The sequence below is a fragment of the Podarcis tiliguerta genome, assembly GCF_965153285.1.
Source record: "Podarcis tiliguerta genome assembly, chromosome: 10".
In the NCBI taxonomy this organism is placed as follows: domain Eukaryota; kingdom Metazoa; phylum Chordata; class Lepidosauria; order Squamata; family Lacertidae; genus Podarcis; species Podarcis tiliguerta.
In genome coordinates this window covers 40098849-40118551 of record NC_139543.1, presented here as the reverse complement: position 1 = coordinate 40118551, position 19703 = coordinate 40098849, and the positions used below count along the sequence as shown (strand labels likewise).

Sequence of the window (19703 nt, the reverse complement as noted above, 5' to 3'; positions counted from 1 at the left end):
CCGGTGGCATGGCTGAGGTACCATATCACTGCAATCATGTTTGTAAAGGAGCACCATATATACCAGCAATACCAGCACAGGAATGTGGTTGTCATCTGCTTCCCATGGCACTGCTCCCCTGTCCCACAACTATACTAGTCCACAGTGGTGACTCATGCACACTGGGTCTAACAGAGCAGAAGGCAGGGAGGTCAACAGTAGGTGGAATCAGAGCCTATTATGGACAGAGTTCTACAAGAGGAACGCTGAGATTAAAGGGGAGGAAGCTGACAGCCAGTGGCAGGTGAGGGATGGTTATGGGCAGACTGAGGTTGGTTGGACAGTTCCCCATCTGCCCTAATGGATCAGCCTGCAAGTTTCCCAGAATTCATGTCAGGAAAGGAAAAGGAACAGCACACGCTTTGAGAAAAAAAACATTCCAGCGCACAATATTAAGACTAAAGCTTGTCTTCTGGTTTAGAGGATCATTTCCTGAGTATGGGAGCAAAGAAACCTGGACCTCCTCATAAAGCAATAGAATTTAATTTGTTTTGCTTATTTTATAGCTCACATAATTCAGTGTTTCATGCACAGTGTTGTATTTAATAACCAAAAAATTAAAAAATGTATTAAAAGATAAGACTTGGATGCTGGCTCAAAAGATGAATTATCTTGTGCGAAACTAGCTCCCTTATCCTTCAAACTCTAAGGGTGAGGCAATGAAGAAACAGTGCAAGCGTGGAAGTCAACAACACAACATACTCCATCATTTTCCAATAATCGTTAGCAGCTCTGCTACTACAATTCTATTCTGATGGCTCATCTTAGTTGATGATTTTTCACAATGTATTTCATGGCTTCCATCCCTACATGAGACTTTATTACTATCACATAGGAATAAAAAGCCATAAAACACTAAAGTGAATTTATCTTGATCAGAAGCAATACTGATTTTCTTCACATGATTTCACAACCATTTCCAAACTAACTGAGAATTTCATGCTACATTGCTCAACATTTTAAAACTGCATTTCAATGATTAAAAAACACACACTCCACAATGGTTACATCACAAATTAACAGCAATTTAGACTTCGGAGAGGTTGCTAGCTAAACAGATTGGGGGGACAGTCACAACACACAGCCATTGAATCCACTGAATAGACAGGACACCACAGAAAAGAGCACTGGAACAGACATCTTTGAACACGTACAAAAGACAAGGGAACTATGAACATTGCCTTGGAAACTTTTAAGAATCCTTTCAGCCTTCCCCAATGTATTTCCCTGGTGTTGCCATTTGCTTTCAGGGTTGGGGTGAGAACAGACAACATCACTAAAGGCACAGTAAAGCATCTCAGATTAACAGGGAGCTGGTAATATGGTGATGTCAGTACCAGTGCTGCAAAACTCAAGGCCACAAACTGAAAGGCAAACCTTTCTCTGGATCTAAATATATCCCAAACCAGACTTAATCTACCACCTACCCACAGTCACATTTCTATCAGCCAGTGAAGAAATGATCGTGTACTGTTATTTCCAAATCAAGCTAGGAATCCATAGGACCTGGGACTAATGCAGTACAGTATTACATAGATGAAATTACTAGTCTTCATATTCCCACTAATTGGCCAAATTGAAACACAAGTCTCTAGGGTCATTGAATTGTCAATAAGAGAACCTATCACAAATTCAAAGCCTTTTGAAAATAAATTTGCTTCCACATTTGTTCATAAACTAAAGAATATCTGATACGCCACACAAGGCTAAAATCAATATGATAAAAGAAAATAGCTTACGTGAACCTTAACAAAAAAAACCCACCTGATATTAGGATTAATTTTAATTTGCAGCTAATGATTACCACTGAAAGCCTCCTCTATTTTATTTACCTATTACTATTCTCTGGCTGCCTATCAAACCTATTCTTGTCTAACACCCTATGCTTAGCATAAGTGAAACCCATAAATGAAAGGAGGTGCATAAATAAATTAAATTATCATGCATAAAACATGCAAATGATTTAAAAACTGTATATGAAACTCTTGTTTATATTCATTAATCTCAGGTTGCACTTTTGAGGGACAAAAAGGCGCTAATTGGGTCCAGATTAATGCACTCCCAAACCTTCCAGTGTGTTTTAGGTGAGTTTTAAATGACATATATTAAAATGTAAATAGCTACTCGTTTCCCTTTTTATCTCTCAGGTTGTGGGGGCAATGGCAACAAATACAATATCATATTGGGATAAAAATATACTATAATACTAATATCAATACAAAACAAGCATGTTCAATTATGTTATATGCCGCTTCATGTATGTTGACATACACAACTCAAGCAGCCTTAATCATCTCTCCCTTTCATAGCTGACTCAATCCAACAGGAAATAACCCTCATTGTGCTCACTCTATGAGGATTGCAATGCCCATCTGCCTATACATCTGCACCTTTATTGTGATGTTCATCTGTAACCCAGTCAATTGGATGGATGTGTCTTTTTTTATGATATGCAACTGCCTTATGCCCAGTGGTTGTTGCACATGGCTAGTTCTATGAGACTACAGATGATAGGAGTCCCTGTGCTTTAAAAAAATTTCTTGCCTATCTTCTTTTGACAACCATTCTTTTGAAAATAAGAGGAAAAATGGGCCAAATCCAGTCCAAGTTAAGTACTTCTAAACCCTTTGATATAAACAGGAGAAACAGAAGCTCATAATTAACTTTTTCATCGAACTCAGCAGGACATGGTTAAAGTTTGGCCTAATTATGCCCACTGTTCCTAATTCAGCTTTGAATTTCAGGGCATTGCAAGTTAAGCTGCGGCCTTGTTTCTTTTGAAACAGTCATTTTGGGGAAGATTAATGCTAGGTTGGCATGGTGATATCACATGGCTCCGATATGTGGGAAACAGAGTCATGAAACTTTTTTTTTTGGCAAGGTAGGAAGGAGAGGAGTAGAGCGGGTTTTTTCCTCCCCCCACTATTGTGCTGTTGCTTAGCCAAACAAAATTCACGTAACAAAATTGGCTTGGGGCCAGATCAATCCTTTCATTCTTGGGAGTCTTCTTAAGAAACACAGCCTTGGGTTGAAAGTTTTCTTTCAGTGCTTTTTGCATTGCATGGCAGCCTTTATTTGTGGAAGAAGGAAATTGTTTGTCTCAGCTGCACTCCCTTGTTGGCTGACAGCCTGAAATGAAAAGGAGGAAGCAAAGAGCTACAGGACGTTCAGCAGGGAGGAAGCCCAGACTCCAATTTTTCCATTTTTTAAAAGGGAAGGCTGCATGTCTGATAAAAGAAAAAAATGAATAGCACTGACAAAAAGGTTTGGGGTTAGATATTTCAGAAAACTTGTTTTGATTATGTGTTTGTTTATGGGGCAAAATAAAGCAAAAGTGGCTACGACCCAATGATAGATTGATTTCTCAAGCTTAGTTTGCACTGAAAACTGATTATTCATTCATTGGAGGGGCCCAGAGAGTAATGCTTAACATATCACCATGTATGCCAGTTGTGTCGTCTTAAGCATACATGTATTGGAAATTAAAGTTTAGTTACAGAACCCAAGTTAAATATGTTCATATATTTAACTTGTTTTGGGAAGAATTTAAACCACAATGTGCATCTCTAAGCATCTCCCTTTGAAAAATGTAAGCTACGAAGGATGACAAAATTGCCACAAGGAAGCAAGGAGACAAACAAAGACACGGACACACATTCACATAGATGCTTCAGACACACACATTTATTACGTCTCCCACTCTGGGAGCCTTTTGACGGCTATTTGTGCCTATTTACATATATTAAACTAGTTGTCATAAATAACAGCAATAAGGATAGCTGGTCTGTCAGCGGACTCAACACAAATGACAAATGTTCAGAGGGCCATTTAGCGTGGAGATGCGCTTGTGCTGAAATACGCTTTCATTCATGGCTCCTAAAAGAGAAAATGATTGCATGGTTACAAAACCGTAAGTAAGAACTAAGGATATTCACCTCATGAAGTCATTTTTCAACTAGTCTCTTGGCCCTTGCTGGAATTATTTGCAGCAGGCCTGCCACTGTTTCATTTTCTGCTGACTCCATGTGGGCAATTTTTTATCTCATTATTAAAAGTGAACCTGGCAATTCTTTCAAAGCTTCCCTTTAGGTGTGGCTGAGTCCGTAGTGCATCTTTTGTCTCAGAAATACATTGCGGAAAGCTCACTGTCACACGGAAAGAAAAAAACCTGAAAGCGATAAAAGTAAATTTTACAGATATCTATATAAACATATTTTAGACCAATATATACAGCCGACAGATGAAATGGACTGTTTACCTTGGGAAGAATAGCCTTTTCTTCTCTAAATCATCATTCAGACCTGAATGTCATCCAAAAGCGATTCTGCCTTCTTCAACTTAGCCATCATCTGGGACTGTGAGATAACCCCCATGGCACTGGCCTCCTTTACTGACTCCTTCATTATTAGCCTCCTGGTGGGTGAGATAGAATACAATGAATGTAATAACCATACTTCACACAACAGGCCCTCTCTCGCTTTTAAATTGAAAATCCCCTTATTACAAAACAAGGGGTGTTCTTTTTCTTCTACCTTTAAGTAGGACTGCCACATTCATTGGTTTTTACAAAAACGCAGCTGCTTTTTAAGCTACAGATAAATAGAATCTGCTCGGCGGTAATTCTCCTCAGCCTGAATTGCATTATTTTCTAAGAAGCTGGTGAGGGACACACACACACACACTCCCCCGCCCAAACACACAAAGTATATGAAAAAGGAAAGTTATTTTCCTTTCTAATTATAATTCTTCTGTTTTTCCACTATTAATTTGCAATGCCTAGCAAATCTCCTAAGGTTTTGTTGTTTGCAAATGCAAACATAATTTTCTTTTTGTTCGATAAAACAGTATTTTCAATAAAAAAATAAAGAAATATTTTCTTTTTGCTGTAGGAAAATAGATGACTGATTATGATGATTGGGTGGACTAATCTTCGGAAATAGCACCAGACAATAGAGATGCAGCTATAAAAACAAATAAATATCCTGAATAGGTGTATGGATGGCTAGGTTTGGATTTTCATTAACAGCTCAGACTATCATGAGTAGTTGGTTATGATGTCATCATGACCTTTTCATCCGAAAATATAGCTCTATTGTTATTATTAATTTTCTAGTATAATATATATATATATATACACACACACACACACACATACATATATATATATATATATATATATATATATATATATATTCCTCTAGAATTTCTTAGCGGTAAGTTTTTTAGCATTATCTGTTGGTAATAATTGCCTCTGATTTCTCTCTAGATCAATGTATGCAAGTAAATATTTTCTTAGAACAAATGGAATACTATAATACAGCAAAGAAGGAGCAAAAAATACCAGTTATTGGACTTATTATCATAATTATTTATTTAATTTATATACCGCCCTATGCCCACAGGTCTCACTTACTATTTCCTATAATACATTATTAAACACTGAGGCTGAGTTACCATATTTTTCGCCCCATAGGACGCAGCGCCCTATAGGACGCACCTAGGTTTTTTTGGGGGGGGGGAATAAAGGAAAAAAAATTCCCCACCCAGGCACGGGGCTGGCGCGGGGGAAGCCCGAGCTTCCCCCGACCCCAGCCCCCAGAACAGCCTGCTTTCCGCAAGCCTAGGGAGCCGCGCCAGTCTCCCCAGGCTTGTGGACAGCTGTGCAAAGCCCGGGTGCGCTGAGACTTCCTAATGCAGGCAGCTCTGTGCGACCCTCCAGAGGCCGGCACGGCTTCGCACCGGGCTCCGTAGGGTTGCGCAGAGCTTCCTGAAGCCTGGAGAGCGAGATCCTCTCGCTCTCCAAGCTTCAGCGAAAGCCTGTATTCGCCCCATAGGACGCACCCACATTTCCCCTTCATTTTTGGAGGGGGAAAAGTGCGTCCTATAGGGCAAAAAATACGGTAATTGGTTAAACAATGCAATTAAAGTACTAATTCCTTAAACTGCTGAGCACTTCAATGTAGTTTTACTCCAGGATGCCTTCACGAAAGGATGTTAAAACCATTTCATGAATGTAAACTTTCTATGCTCATGTTCATTTAATGATTCTGCTGCGCAGAATTTTCAGACAAAGCCAACTTGCATCATTTAGTCAAAACAGCTCTTCCATTAAGGGTCTCCAAAACTCTGAGGATTGAGATGCTGTGTTACAGAAGTGCCAACTTGAATAAAATATGGAAGGTAAGCCCTGCTCCACATAATTGATAACAAAATGCAGCTCTCACACACCATTTGAATGGTAATGCACATCAACTTTGGGGGGGCAGCCCCCTCAAGTATTTTATTAGGGTGGCAGCATCTATGACATGCAGAGCAGCCTGAGCCACCCCTCCATTCCCCCAAAAAACCCCACTGACATTTCCTTTAGTAAATAAGTAATTTTTGTATTTATACCCCGCCCTCCCCAGCCAAGACCAGGCTCAGGGCGGCTAACATCAAATGTCAAATACATTAAAACACAAGCAAACAATTGATTAAAATACAGCTTAAAAATTAGAATCAGGATAAAATGACTGCCCATGAAATTACAACCATGGGGGTCGGGAACCTCAAGTATATATCAGGGCCAGCTATCCATGTTGGACCCACATGAGCCGATAAAAGGCCCAAAGAGGTAACATACAGAGTCCCATAGAGGGGGGTCAAACTGGGTCCGGACCGAAGGCCAGGCAGAACAGTTCCATCTTGCAGGCCCTCGGGAAGGATTTCAAGTCCCGCCCTAGTTGAGGCCAGTTTAACGTCCTTGAGGCCTGGGACCTGCGCAATATTATTATTTGCGGACTGTAAGGTCCTCGGCGGGGCATACCAGGAGAAGCGGTCCCGTAAATACATTTTAAAATGTAAAAATCTGCCAGGGGGGCACATTGGCCCCCCAAAAGAGGACATGTCCACGTTTTCCCAGACATATGGCAATCCTACTGAATGACACATATAACTGACTGCAAAACTAAATTCTAGTAATCCAAAAGTGGTTTTGGATACTTCACTTTACTTCACAAAGGATATCACTGTAACAACAGTGGAATTATACATTTTGTTATAAAATACTAAGACGTTAATGCAAAATATTAGTATCAATGGATCATATATTTAGACTTCCCCACATGCATTGTAGTATGAAAGGCAATGTTCAAACTGAGATGTCAGAAATTGCAGGAATGAATGAAGGTGCAATCCCTTCTATAATTTCAAGTTCAGTTTCAATGCCTTCGGTGCTTTAAAAAAAGTAAGATTGGAGGGAGAGTTCAAATTATTAAGGCAGCTCTTAACTGAAGCATTATTATTTAACTGTAATTCTGAATATTAAAAATGTGTAGTTAAAAAAACACACAGCTCTAGTAGTGTGGCATAGTCCAGAAATCTTGTCTGAATTCAAAATTATAACATTACTTTGGATTTATTGCTTGCAGAATTACAAATGAGCCATCTATTATAAGTGATGCTGTCTGCATTTTCTCCCAAAGCACATCCTTGTAAAAAGATACATAAATGCAGCTAACAGTGGTGACATTACAATGACATTCAAACGTGCTGCTGCAAAGGGGCCTTTTTATTCTTAGGTTATGGATAGAAAACAGTGGGTGTCTAAGTTTTTTTTAAATGGGCAAGCCAATCTCATGGGGCAGAGTCCTAAGATGACTAAATTGTTCCACATAAAGAGCAGTAGAAGATGTATATCTGGCAGCCCAAATATCTGCACAATGTGTATTTGCTGGCACCACAAGGGTGCTGTTGTGAGGTTTGTAGGTGTAATAGTAGTTTTTGGAAATTCCAAGTCATTATCTACTGGTGCAGGAAGACTATAGCAGACAGGGGCTGCGGCTGGGGAAACCCAGCCAGATGGGTAGGGTATAAATATTGTTGTTGTTGTTGTTGTTGTTGTTACGTATTTGACGCAGAAAGATGATGCCCTTGCAGCAATCTCCCCAATAGTTCACAAGGCAGTTGGTGGGAGGGATCAGCAAAGGTGGTGGATTTCACTTGGTTGAAAACTGTTCATGCAACAAGGCAAGCACTGATTTCCTGAACATGTAAGGCTACCTAAGGCTAAGTAAGACCATTGTTTCAAGGGTTCTCAAACCTCCCAAAAAGGCTCCTTAACACAGGAGTGGGGAACCTAAGACCCAGGGTCAAATACAGCCTCCCACATTTGCCTCTAGCCCCACCCACCAGTGACATGTGCCCCACGCCAAAGATGGACCATAGGAAAATGCAATCTTTGGGCTGAAGGCAGTTCTCCATATCTGCCTTATTATGGCACCTGCTCTTTATTCACCACAGCATCTGAAGTAGTTTTAAAATCTCTTTTTGATTTCACTGTGGATTATACCGCACTTTTAGCAATTAAAATGTTGTACACCACCTTAGAATCAAATTTAATGAAGGGTTGTATAAAACTATTATACAGTAAGCCGGCAACGTACTCACATTTAACTTGTTCCCATTCAGCTTTACACGTGTGTAAATAAATATTAAGAAAAATTAAAAGGTGACAGAAAGTGGGTGGAGTTCTGGGGTAAATGACTTTGGCAATCCTGGCTGTCAATGAACCCAATGGGTTCTGACTATACATGATTTTGGCTTTAGGTGTGATTCCTGGAACATAACCCCATGCAAGTTGCAGGCTTACTATAAATAAACTCAGCAGAAATCATGTAGATGTCTTTCCTGGCCCTGAGATTCTTTAACGGCGCTCTGAATCTGGGAGCATATACATGCAAAGTATGTACCACTGAGCAGTGGTCCACTCCCCTGATACAATCACACAAAGCTACCCTATACTAAGCCCAACCATTGGTGCTGGGTCCTGGGCCAGTTGTCCCAGTATTGCTTCCTATAATCATTTTAAATGGAGGTGATGGGAACTGAACTTGCGGCCACTTGAATGCAAGCCATGCACCTCTGGGGAAGGGCTATAGCTGAGTGGGAGAGCATCTGCTTTGCATGCAGAAGGGCCTGGGTTTTTGAAATATACTCAGAGCCCTGTAGTGATTTCATGCTCTTTATTGCAGCTTGTAAAACAGTGATTCAATTGCCCCCCAAGCCTCAGGCTTTTATATACATTATTTACACAATGAGTCCCATTGTGATTGGCTGATTCTGCTTCCCTCCTGGAGCCTGATTGGTCTTTTCCTGCAGGCCAATCAGTTGCTGCATTCTATGATCCTACCAGCCCAATAGGCTGATTAATTTCTTCCTGGAACCTGATTGGTCTTCTCCTGCAAGCCAATCAGTTGTTGCATTGTAGGATCCTACTTGCCTATTGTTCTAGGATCCAAGGTTAGTACATAACAGTTTTCAATCCCCAAATCCCAGCATCTCCAGGTAGGGCTGAGAGAGATGCCTGTCTGAAATCCTGGAAACTTGCTTCCATTTCATTTACATAACTCTGAGCTGGACTGACCAGTAGCCTGACTCAATATAAGCAGCTTCCTATATAGACCCTTACATCCCACTACACTTATGGGACACCACATTTCTGGTAGCATGAAAGCATTGGGCAAGGAGTGAAGGAACTTCCCGTGTAGATCATTTTAGAAATGGGATTTCATTATAGCTAAAGAAGTTTCAAATGTGTTGAATTAAAGCCAGCACACTTTAGCAGATCAGTGACAGCTATTAAACAAGGAAGGAGGCTGCTTTAGCTGCTGTACTTGCAGGATGTGCCATGCTTATACCATTTAGCTTTCACTTAAAGGTAAAGGTAAAGGGACCCCTGACCATTAGGTCCAGTCATGACCGACTCTGGGGTTGCGGCGCTCATCTCACTTTATTGGCCAAGGGAGCCGGCGTACAGCATCCGGGTCATGTGGCCATCATGACTAAGCCGCTTCTGGCGAACCAGAGCAGCGCATGGAAACGCCGTTTACCTTCCTGCTGGAGCGGTACCTATTTATCTACTTGTACTTTGACGTGCTTTCGAACTGCTAGGTTGGCAGGAGCAGGGACCGAGCAACGGGAGCTCACCCCATCATGGGGATTTGAACCGCTGACCTTCTGATCGGCAAGTCCTAGGCTCTGTGGTTTAACCCACAGCGTCACCCGTGTCCCACTTTCACTTAGTGCTGCTTTATTTCTAAACAGAGAGTTGCTGGGGCTGAATCTGCCTGGAAGTCACAGCTTCTACCTTAGAAGCTCAAGTTATGTAGGGAGCTGGTTGTGGCTGCTAAGAGGTGAGAAAAGTTGCTCCCCACACTTCCATTTCTTTTATTAATTTTATTAATGCTCTTCTTCTTCTAGGGCTCAACCTAGCATTGGAAATGGTTACTGCGTGGCAAGTGGAAGAAACACCTGTTTCTGTAGCTGGAGGTGTCCAAATACAATGTGTGATCATATTGAATATTATAACCTAGGAACGCTCAATGCTGTCTATGCTGATTGGCATCAGCTCTGTAGGATTTCATACAAAGGTCTCTTCCAACTAAATCTGGACATACAAAGAATTGAACCATGGACCTTCTGTCTGCAAAGCTCTGCCACTGAGCTAAGACACCTCCTTGCTAAGATACCAGGTGTCTTATTTCATTCCACCCAAATACGTGATTACAGCAATCTCAGTGGAGGAAAGTCTTATTCTTCAGACAAAAGGGGACAAAGACACAGAAATCTGCAGTCACGGTTCGCTAAGGAAGATAATTGGACACTTCATTTCCTCTGTGGCAATGCTCATTTTTTTAAAACAGGGTAACACACTTTGGACTATAAAGAAATTATAATGAAAGAAGACAGCATGAGCAAACATGGACCATTTACCTTTTGAACACGGTTACTTGATGATATTCTTTGTGTTTTATGAAAGATCAGGCTCATTAAGAAAGACAATGATTTTGGAAATGAGCTTACATCGAAATGAAAGTCTTAAAGCGTGGTCGCTAACAACTGCGCCAGGTAATGTTGTGTTTTGAAATGCTGACAGTGTACCTGGTCTTTAGTGTCAGTGAAACATCATAGACACCCCCAGTCTCAGCACCTGTGTGCTGGTGCAAGAGGTCAAAGGAATAAGTAATAGCATGTGGGTGGTCTAATTTAAAAACGAGCTAAGAAGCGCTATTATGTACACTGTGGACATGCCTAACTGAACAAGGCAATCAATACCAATTGACATAAAGGTGATGAATTAAACCATTGAAGACACCTTTAAAAATTATAGTACAAAATAATTAAAAAATGACTTCACTCTAAAGGGGGGGGTAAAGGGACCCCTGACCCTTAGGTCCAGTCGTGGCCGACTCTGGGGTTGCGGTGCTCATCTCGCTTTATTGGCCGAGGGAGCCGGCGTACAGCTTCCGGGTCATGTGGCTAGCATGACTAAGCCGCTTCTGGCGAACCAGACCAGAGCACGGAAACGCCGTTTACCTTCCCGCCGGAGCGGTACCTATTTATCTACTTGCACTTTGACATGCTTTCGAACTGCTAGGTTGGCAGGAGCAGGGACCGAACAACGGGAGCTCACCCCGTCGCGGGGATTCGAACTGCCGACCTTCTGATCAGCAAGTCCTAGGCTCTGTGGTTTAACCCACAGTGCCATCCACCCGTTTTGTGCAATGACTGTGGTTCTTTCTGAATAAGGGTGCATATCAAAGCTTTAATAGGGTATGCATGCACATTGCAGTGTAGGCATGATGAAAATCGGAGAGCTAGGATTTCTGATAATAAAGGGTTATTTTCTGTTTCAGAACATTGAAGAGCTGCTGCCTGTCACAGTGCACAATACCAAGTTTCAGGGGTGTTAGTAGGTGCTTAAAACACTTGAGACACAGACCCATAACATACGTTTACATAAATATATACTATACTTCTGGGAAAATTAAGAGACAAGGTGTATGGAATCTCACTGGAATTGGAATCCCCCAAAGTCCCCAACTACTCTGTAAGCAAATGTAAGAAAATGTTTTTTTAAAAAAAGCATGGGTGGAAGGGGCAGAAGATCCAGGGCTTGGCACCAAAGACCCAAAGCTATCAACACTTCTTTTAAGCTACCAGGACCAATGGGCTGCCTGTGGTAGCCTCATTGGCTCACAAATCTGTTTTGACACACCGATATCCCTGGCAGGGCTGGAGTAGCAGACCCAGTCCAACCACGAAGCAGCATCTCCGCTTCCCTGCCACCTCTTCAGCCGACGGAGAACTGGTGGCGGAGGCAGCGCAGCGGGTGAGGTGGTAGTGGTGGCAGGGAGGGGCGGCACTTCCTTTTTCACCTCAAGCAGTAAAACAGGATGCGCCACCCCTGTGGAATAGAATACATCTTCCAGAAATCACGATTTTGCTGCAATTAATTAAGAACACAAGAACAGAAGAGCCTTCTAGATCAGGCCAATTGCCCATCGATTCCAACTTCCTACTCTCACAGCGGCTAACCAGATGCCTATGGGAATCCTAAAAGCAGGTCCTGAGCACAACAACTCTTGTATAATATCACATTGGCTGAAGGCAATGTAGAGTTGTACCAACTAGATTTTGCCTGTCATCATCACCGTCATCATTTGCACTGTAATTGTTACACGTAGGAAAGGCAATGTCTCACAAGCACGGAAGTCTCTTTATTACAATAAGCTATAGCTAGTCACATAGCATTCTCCAAGTACTACAAAAGCCACTGGGCCAGGCTTCCTTTTTGATCAGAGCTAGGAAATCCTGCTCTTGCTGGCCATGGACTGATTTTACCTTGTTCCCTCTCCACTTTTGCCGTGCTTTGACCTGCCTCAGTCAGCCATAACCCGAGCTCAACACAATCCAGATCTAATAAACAGCCCTTTTTTCTTAAGCCATTAATAAGTGACAAAGCAGTAGGAGTCACATATCTGGTTCAACAAGTGCTCAACAAGTCAGGTTGTTCACATTTTCAGTGACAGGAATGTATTATGGGGCTTCTAGATATTTTCTGAATCAACATCATTTCTCCACATTCAGAACGGAGGATGTGAAGGAAACATAACATACACATGTGTATCATTTCCTGTCAAGAACCACAAGCGGATAGCAAGGACTAACTGTGCAATGGCCTAATCCATGGAAACTTTGTCATGCAGATGCTGCTGTGATGAATGAAAGGGATGTCTGGCTGTGCTAATAGAAACAAACAGAACAAACGGAACACTTCTAAGCCTATTGATTTCAGTTTCACTGACTGAGATCAATCAGATTTTAAAAGGCTTATGTTTGGCTGGATTGTATCCATATTTGGGTCCAATATGGTGTTAGCAGTTTGCCTGGTATTAAATGCAAGTGCTGTTGAACCTATTAGAAACAGTGACCACAGAACTGTCGAATTCAATATTTGTGGGATGTGAGTGTCCAATCCTGTCACATTTGATTTCAAAAGATTCAAAACTGAGGGGATTAATAAAAAGGAAGCTGAAAGGGAAAAGCAAGAAAGTAAAATCTCCCCCTCAAAAAAAAAAAAAAAGGTTGAGGATTATTCAAACCACAATAAATAGAAGCTAAGCTACAATGTATATCACAGATGGGCAAAGTTACAACTAAGGCCAAGAGGATGCCAGCATGGTCAGCAAGGAGAGCCAAGGAAATAATATGAGGCACGCAGAACTACTTCAGAAAATTGAAGTTTTGCCCAAACAAGTTTAAGGGAAATGCTGGTGACAAGAGATGAAGTACGTTTAGGCAGAACTCAGAACTAGTTGCTACAACATGTAGTAATGGTCACCATCTTGGATGACTTTAAAAGCAGATTGGACAAGTTCATAGACGATAAGGTTATCAGTGGCTGCATGATGCAATGTACTCTAGTAAGGTAAAAGGGTGCTGGGGCCTAAACCACTGAGCCTCTTGGGCTTGCTGATTGGAAGATCAATGGTTCGAAACCATGCAACGGGGTGAGCTCCTGTTGCTCTGTCCCAGCTTCTGCCAACCTAGCAGGTTGAAAGCACGTGAGTGCAAGTAGGTAAATAGGTACCACTGCGGTGGGAAGGTAAATGGCATTTCTGTGCACTTTGGCACTTGTCACAGTGTCCCATCATGCCAGAAGCATTTTAGTCATGCTGGCCACGTGACCCGGAAAGCTGTCTGTGGACAAACGCCAGCTCCCTTGGCCTGAAGCGAGATGAGCGCCACACCCCATAGTTGCCTTTGACTGGACTTAACTGTCCAGGGGTCCTTTACCTATTTTACTTTTATTCTCTAGCATCAGAGGTGGTGTGTATCTGAATACCAGTTGCTGGGGAACACAAGTGGGAAGAGTCCCATTGAGCTCATAACTTACTTGCAGGTTTCCTGCTGTGCGAATAGGATGCTGCACTGGATGGAGAACACCGCCATCATGGCCAGTGAGCCTCAAAGTGGGAATGGGTGTCTAATTTAGCATCAGCAATATACATACTGTAGATAGATGATTACATGCACAGATCTCTGAACTGAAGTGCAAGAATATTTGCTAGATAAAACACAAAGTAAGCTTTTATTATCTTAAGAACTTCCAGGGACTTCTGTACCTTTTTTGGTAAATGTGTTCTTAACTTCCAGTTTCTATTCTATTCTATTCTATACTATTCTATTCTATTCTATTCATTGAAGCTTAAAAAAAAAAGAAAAGGCTAGAGCAGCTGTCTGTTTGTGTGTTTCACTTGGGTGACTCACTTATTTACCGGGCCATTGTGTCTATCACGTTTGATAACTAAAGGGAAATCAATTTAACACAAATAACTTTTAAACTCATTCACCCCACCAGCACCTCGCCCCAACTTCTTAATAATCCGCAGAGTGAAACAGCACAGCTAAGTTTAGAAAGTTTTATAGAATGAAAGCAACTGAAGCATAAATCACCCAGGATGGCAAAGAACTGAGATGCAGGTTGGAGATGAAATCTAAAAACTAATTAAATTCAACAAGCGCCTCTCAAAAGGCAACATACCAGCTTAGCCTCCCATGCTAGTATCACATTTTTGGAGAATGCAATAAATGGAGGGCCTTTCATGGCTGTAGTTTTCACAGTTTGATTGTACAGCAAAACCTGAGTGGGGAAGAAGGGGGTGTGGGAAGAGAAACACAACCAAGATTAGATGCATGGATTACAGTATTGAAAAGATGCCAAGGTCGAGATAAAAAGAACAGATAAATTAAGGCTTGTGAGGTGCTGAATTTGAAGCCAACTAGCAAAAAGGATTGGACCTTATTACCTCTAGTCACTGAGAAATTCCCCAGATGGTTGGACGTAATTTGAAAAGGTCAGGGGAGAAAATCCTTCACAGTATTATAGCTTCATGGTTTAAGGGCGTACATTTTGTGAGGTGACAGCTCTAATCATTTTTATTGACTTGCTATCGAAAGACAGACAAAGGAGAGGCACGGCAGACAGTCAACATACCATATATCCTGTCTTCTCAAGAAAAAATCTGAGAATTTTCTGAATCTTAAAAGTCTGCTTTATGATAGAACAGATCACAGATAAATCCGATTTGCACGTCTCATGTTCATTTGGCATATGAGGTGAGAATAAATTCAGTGCTCCTAAGAATTTAAAAATCAGATTAAATTTAGCAAGTAAATTGTATTTATCTAAACTCCAGACCATTTACATAGATTACGGGAGCAACCCTAAAACACCCCTGATGTGGATGGCTGGGGGAGGTTAGATTGAAGCACAGAAACCTCTCTGTTGACTTTCATCAACAGAGATAAGAATCACTGAGGGGAGGAGCTTCTCTGCCGCCATGGCCTGATCTCTACCCAAGCAAACAGGAGGCTACAGAGGGTTTCACAGGTGGGCCAGAGCTAAGTAAGACAAGGATCTTCTGTATCTTATGCCATTCCATTTTCAGGTGAGGGGCCTGTTTCAAGCTGCTCTATTGCACCAGCCTGGAAGGACAGAGCCTTCCCACCTACTGCCATTACTGTCTGGAGTCTCCAGGGCTTTGGATGTGGTGGTTGCTCTGCTTTTCCAATTGTCCCCTGGGCAGGGTTAGGTTCTGACTGAAATCCTGTGCACACTTTACTTGGGAATAAGCCCCAATGTAGTAATGAATGTTTAATAGTATTAAACTTGTTTTGGAAGGAATTGGAATTTACCATACAGGAAGGGGTTCAACAATTTGGATCTGAAAGTGGTAGTTATTTAAAGTCATAGTTCTTAAAACTATGCCCCCTGATTTAATGTACTCTTTGCTGTTAGCATGGCTGGATTTTTTAATTTTTAAAAAATCTATTAAATTTGTTTAATGTTAACCTATCCAAATGACTTGCAATCAACATGGCAGCATCAGAATTATAGCCAGGCTTTCTCCTCCTCATGCAGTTTCAATCCAGTAAGATGTACAACACATAAATTCTATCATCCACTAAACCTTGATGAAGATTAATTAACATGAGATTTTCTTTCACTACAGAGTCATTTGTCTTGCAGCCGCACCATGCAAAATCAGTATTCACTGTGCAATTGCTGCAAGACATTTGTAATGGACTTTTCAAAGTATGGTTCTGTGACTTCATCTGACACATTATGTTTATGGAACCTGCCTCAAATCTCACTAAATAGTTTCCACTTGAATAGGAAAGAGATTTCCATATTTTTCCACATTTCCTCCGCCTAACACCAATACATTCAGAGCAACAGACAACCAAACTGTACTTTTTCAACCCTCCAGCATGATGCCATTTTAGAAGGCAGAAAGGGTTAACAGATCACACTTATTAAAAGGAATGTGAAGACTGAGCATTGTTTCAGTAACTGAAGTTGATGCTTTCAAATAAACTGGGACTGCCTGGTGCTGCGTGTGTGTATAGATATGTGTGTGTGTAGAATTTTTTAAAACAACAACAACAACACTTCCTTCAATTATTTAAAGGGTTGAAACAAGAAAACTATTTGCATATGTTAACCAGGGAAAATTAAACATGCATTTAAACAGTTGAACTGCAATGCTTTGAAACTGAAATTAGTCAGTGTTTAAAGTTGTCCCCCACTGTTGCTGTCATGGAGCATAAAGAGAAAATAAAGCCATGCCTGAATACTCTGGAAGTAGCAAGTAAAGCCTGGAGCTTAGTCAAACAGCAGACACTTTGATAAGATGCCTGAGAAGGTATCTACTACTATGGCAACCTGCCTTCACTTTAACTTCATTTGCTGATGCCCTTCTCTGAGTGAGCCCTCCTTCAGAGGGTGAGACAGATGTCAACTAAGTAGGGAACTTTTCCAGCTGCAGTAACCCAGTTCTGGAATTCTTTAGAAATCCTCATTTGCAACCGAGGTGATTGTCTCTTAGGTGCCAGCTAGAAACATCTTAAGCAGGAAACAGATGTAGGCTTTTATTTCCTGCTTTTGAGGACTGACAAATGACTCTTATTTCCACTCCATGTCACGGTCAAGTGTTCACCTATAAGTCTGCTCTATCCCATTCCCACATAAATGTGCTATTTAATAAAACAAATCTACACAAAATGTCACATTTAAAGAGGTTTTTAACACATGTGTTCTGTCAAATAACTATAATTATCACTATTAGAACAATAAATTATAAAAGACAGCTCTCTCACAACAGAGACAGCACAAAACAATCTTCTGGATTTAACACAAAAGCCTTGGTGAATAAAAAGTCTTCTCCTGGCATCAAAAAGAAGCCAACAGATGAACTTCTTCTTGGTGAGGTGATTCCAAAGACAGAGTGCCATATGGAAAAGGCCCTTTGCTTAATAGTCACTTCACATTATATGCTGGAAGCAGGATCTCCAAAGGGACTATTAAGGTTCAGGAAGGCATCTGCAAGAGGAGGCAATCTTTCAGGTAAAGTGGCCGTAAGCCATTCAAAGCTACATTGATTTAGACCAGGTCTGGGTTTGTAAATGGATATGGAACTAGTGCAGTTGTTAAGTCACTGGCATAATACAATCAAAATATCCAGTCCCATTTAATAAGCTTGTGGTTCTGTGGTTCTGTGCATGGTGACCTCATGTACAATGGTCTAAGAAGAGTTTCCCCAAATGTGAATAACTATGGCAAAACTCATATCTTTATTCCTTCAGCAACTGGAATTTCCCATGACATCACAGCAGCTCAGCCAATTACTGCCGCCAGCTCCCCGCCACCCAGATAAATACAGCTCTTTATAGTACAGATAAAGATATTTTAAGAACGAAGCTCAGTTTTGAGTGACTCCTCCTGATTTACAGGCCTAACGCTGGATATCTCATTTGGTTCTGTGACTTATGTATTGGGTTGTTAATAGCCTATAGATAGGATAATAAATAGCTGGAACTTTCATTAAAATTACAACCAGACATTATTTGTGAAGAGCTGACATGCATTATATTACTGAGAATATATCCAGGCTTGATCATCTCTAAAAGTGCTCATTAAAATATTCACAAAACTGCTTAGAAGCATAGCTTTTTTATTTCAACCCTTTAAAAAGAAACTAGACAGTTAAGGGGGCTCTGGAAAATGTATGGTTCACTTGCAAACTGCAATGTTTATGCATTAGAGCCAGCTTACCCACTAAGAAAAAAATGAGAGATATTTGGAGGCAGATAATAAAAATAGAAAAGCCTTGTGACTCTATTGTATATACAAGTTTCATTTTACCAAATCTCTCATGTGAACATTGATTTAGCTCCAGGCAATAATATCATGAGAATAAGCTTTCAAAAATGAGGTTTGGCAACAATGCGATTAAATTTTGTATGTGCTGCAGCCGAATCTGATTAATATTTCATCACCTTTAAAAGAGAAAAAAAGGTGTAAAGAATTCTTTGTCCTTCACAAATCATAGTAGCTTATTTTAGCATTTCGTTTGAGTGATTAGTGCTTGAAAATCTGAACCAGAATATAAACCTTAGATAAAACAATCAACGTTGTTTTAAAGGGGGGTGCTAATATTTTATCCCATCAAATACTTTTCAAGATTAGGCTTCTAAGCACCTCCACAATCCCGGTAGACAAATTTCAAGAATACAACCAAAAGAGCAAATACAGTACTAGAAGACTTACAGCACAATCTTATGCATGTCTACTCAGAAGTCCCATTGGCTTCAATGAAACATACTTCTAGCACAGGAGCATAGGCATGAAGCCTACATTTGCCAGTAAAAAGGAAATGCAAGAAAGATCAGCAAAATTACACAACCTACACCATACTGAGTATTTTATAGAAAGGCAGGGTATAAATGTCAAAAATAAATAACAATAGTGGGGGAGGGGGATTCTAGCATTCCAATATGAGTCAACCTCTACCTAGTCAGAAGGTACCAGATTATCAAAGGCATTTCAGCTCTGAGGATACAATCTTTGAATTTATGTGCCCCACATCAATATTTCATTTTGAAAATGACAAAATGCAGGTGCTCATTTCCCCAGGGCTCCTATCGCACATAGATACATGCCAAATCAGTGTGCTCAACATGCCACTTTGTCAATTCCCAAGAATATCACTTGTGATCTAAATCTGCTTGCAAGATCAACTGTCATGCGAAACAAGCGCCAGTAAATCCTAATCCCTATGACAATATGGACCTCTTTTTTCTTATTGCTTTTCCAGATTGACAGTAGCTACTACACTTCTACAGGCATTTCTAATGTGTGTTAATTTAACCTACTAGGATAGCACACAATGCAGATGAATGCACTGGCTCTGCTGCTCTGTCATTTATCAACTCTGCTCTACTCAAGTGTTTTAGAACCCTGATTTTTTGGGTGGCCTCCATGACTGCAGAGGTTCCTG

The 19703-nt window shown here is 40.9% G+C and overlaps 1 protein-coding gene across 1 annotated transcript in view; it reads right to left on the bottom strand.

Annotated features, from left to right (window-relative positions):
* LOC310658535 (uncharacterized protein) overlaps window positions 1–19703 on the bottom strand; it is a 108135-nt gene that overhangs the window by 2418 nt on the left and 86014 nt on the right. Inside the window, exons 9-11 of the mRNA XM_083400612.1 lie at window positions 14906–15004; window positions 4298–4452; window positions 3975–4207 (exon numbers count right to left, since the gene is read on the bottom strand). The gene's annotated coding sequence lies outside the window, so the exon portion shown is untranslated. The remainder of the gene's footprint in view (window positions 1–3974; window positions 4208–4297; window positions 4453–14905; window positions 15005–19703) is intronic.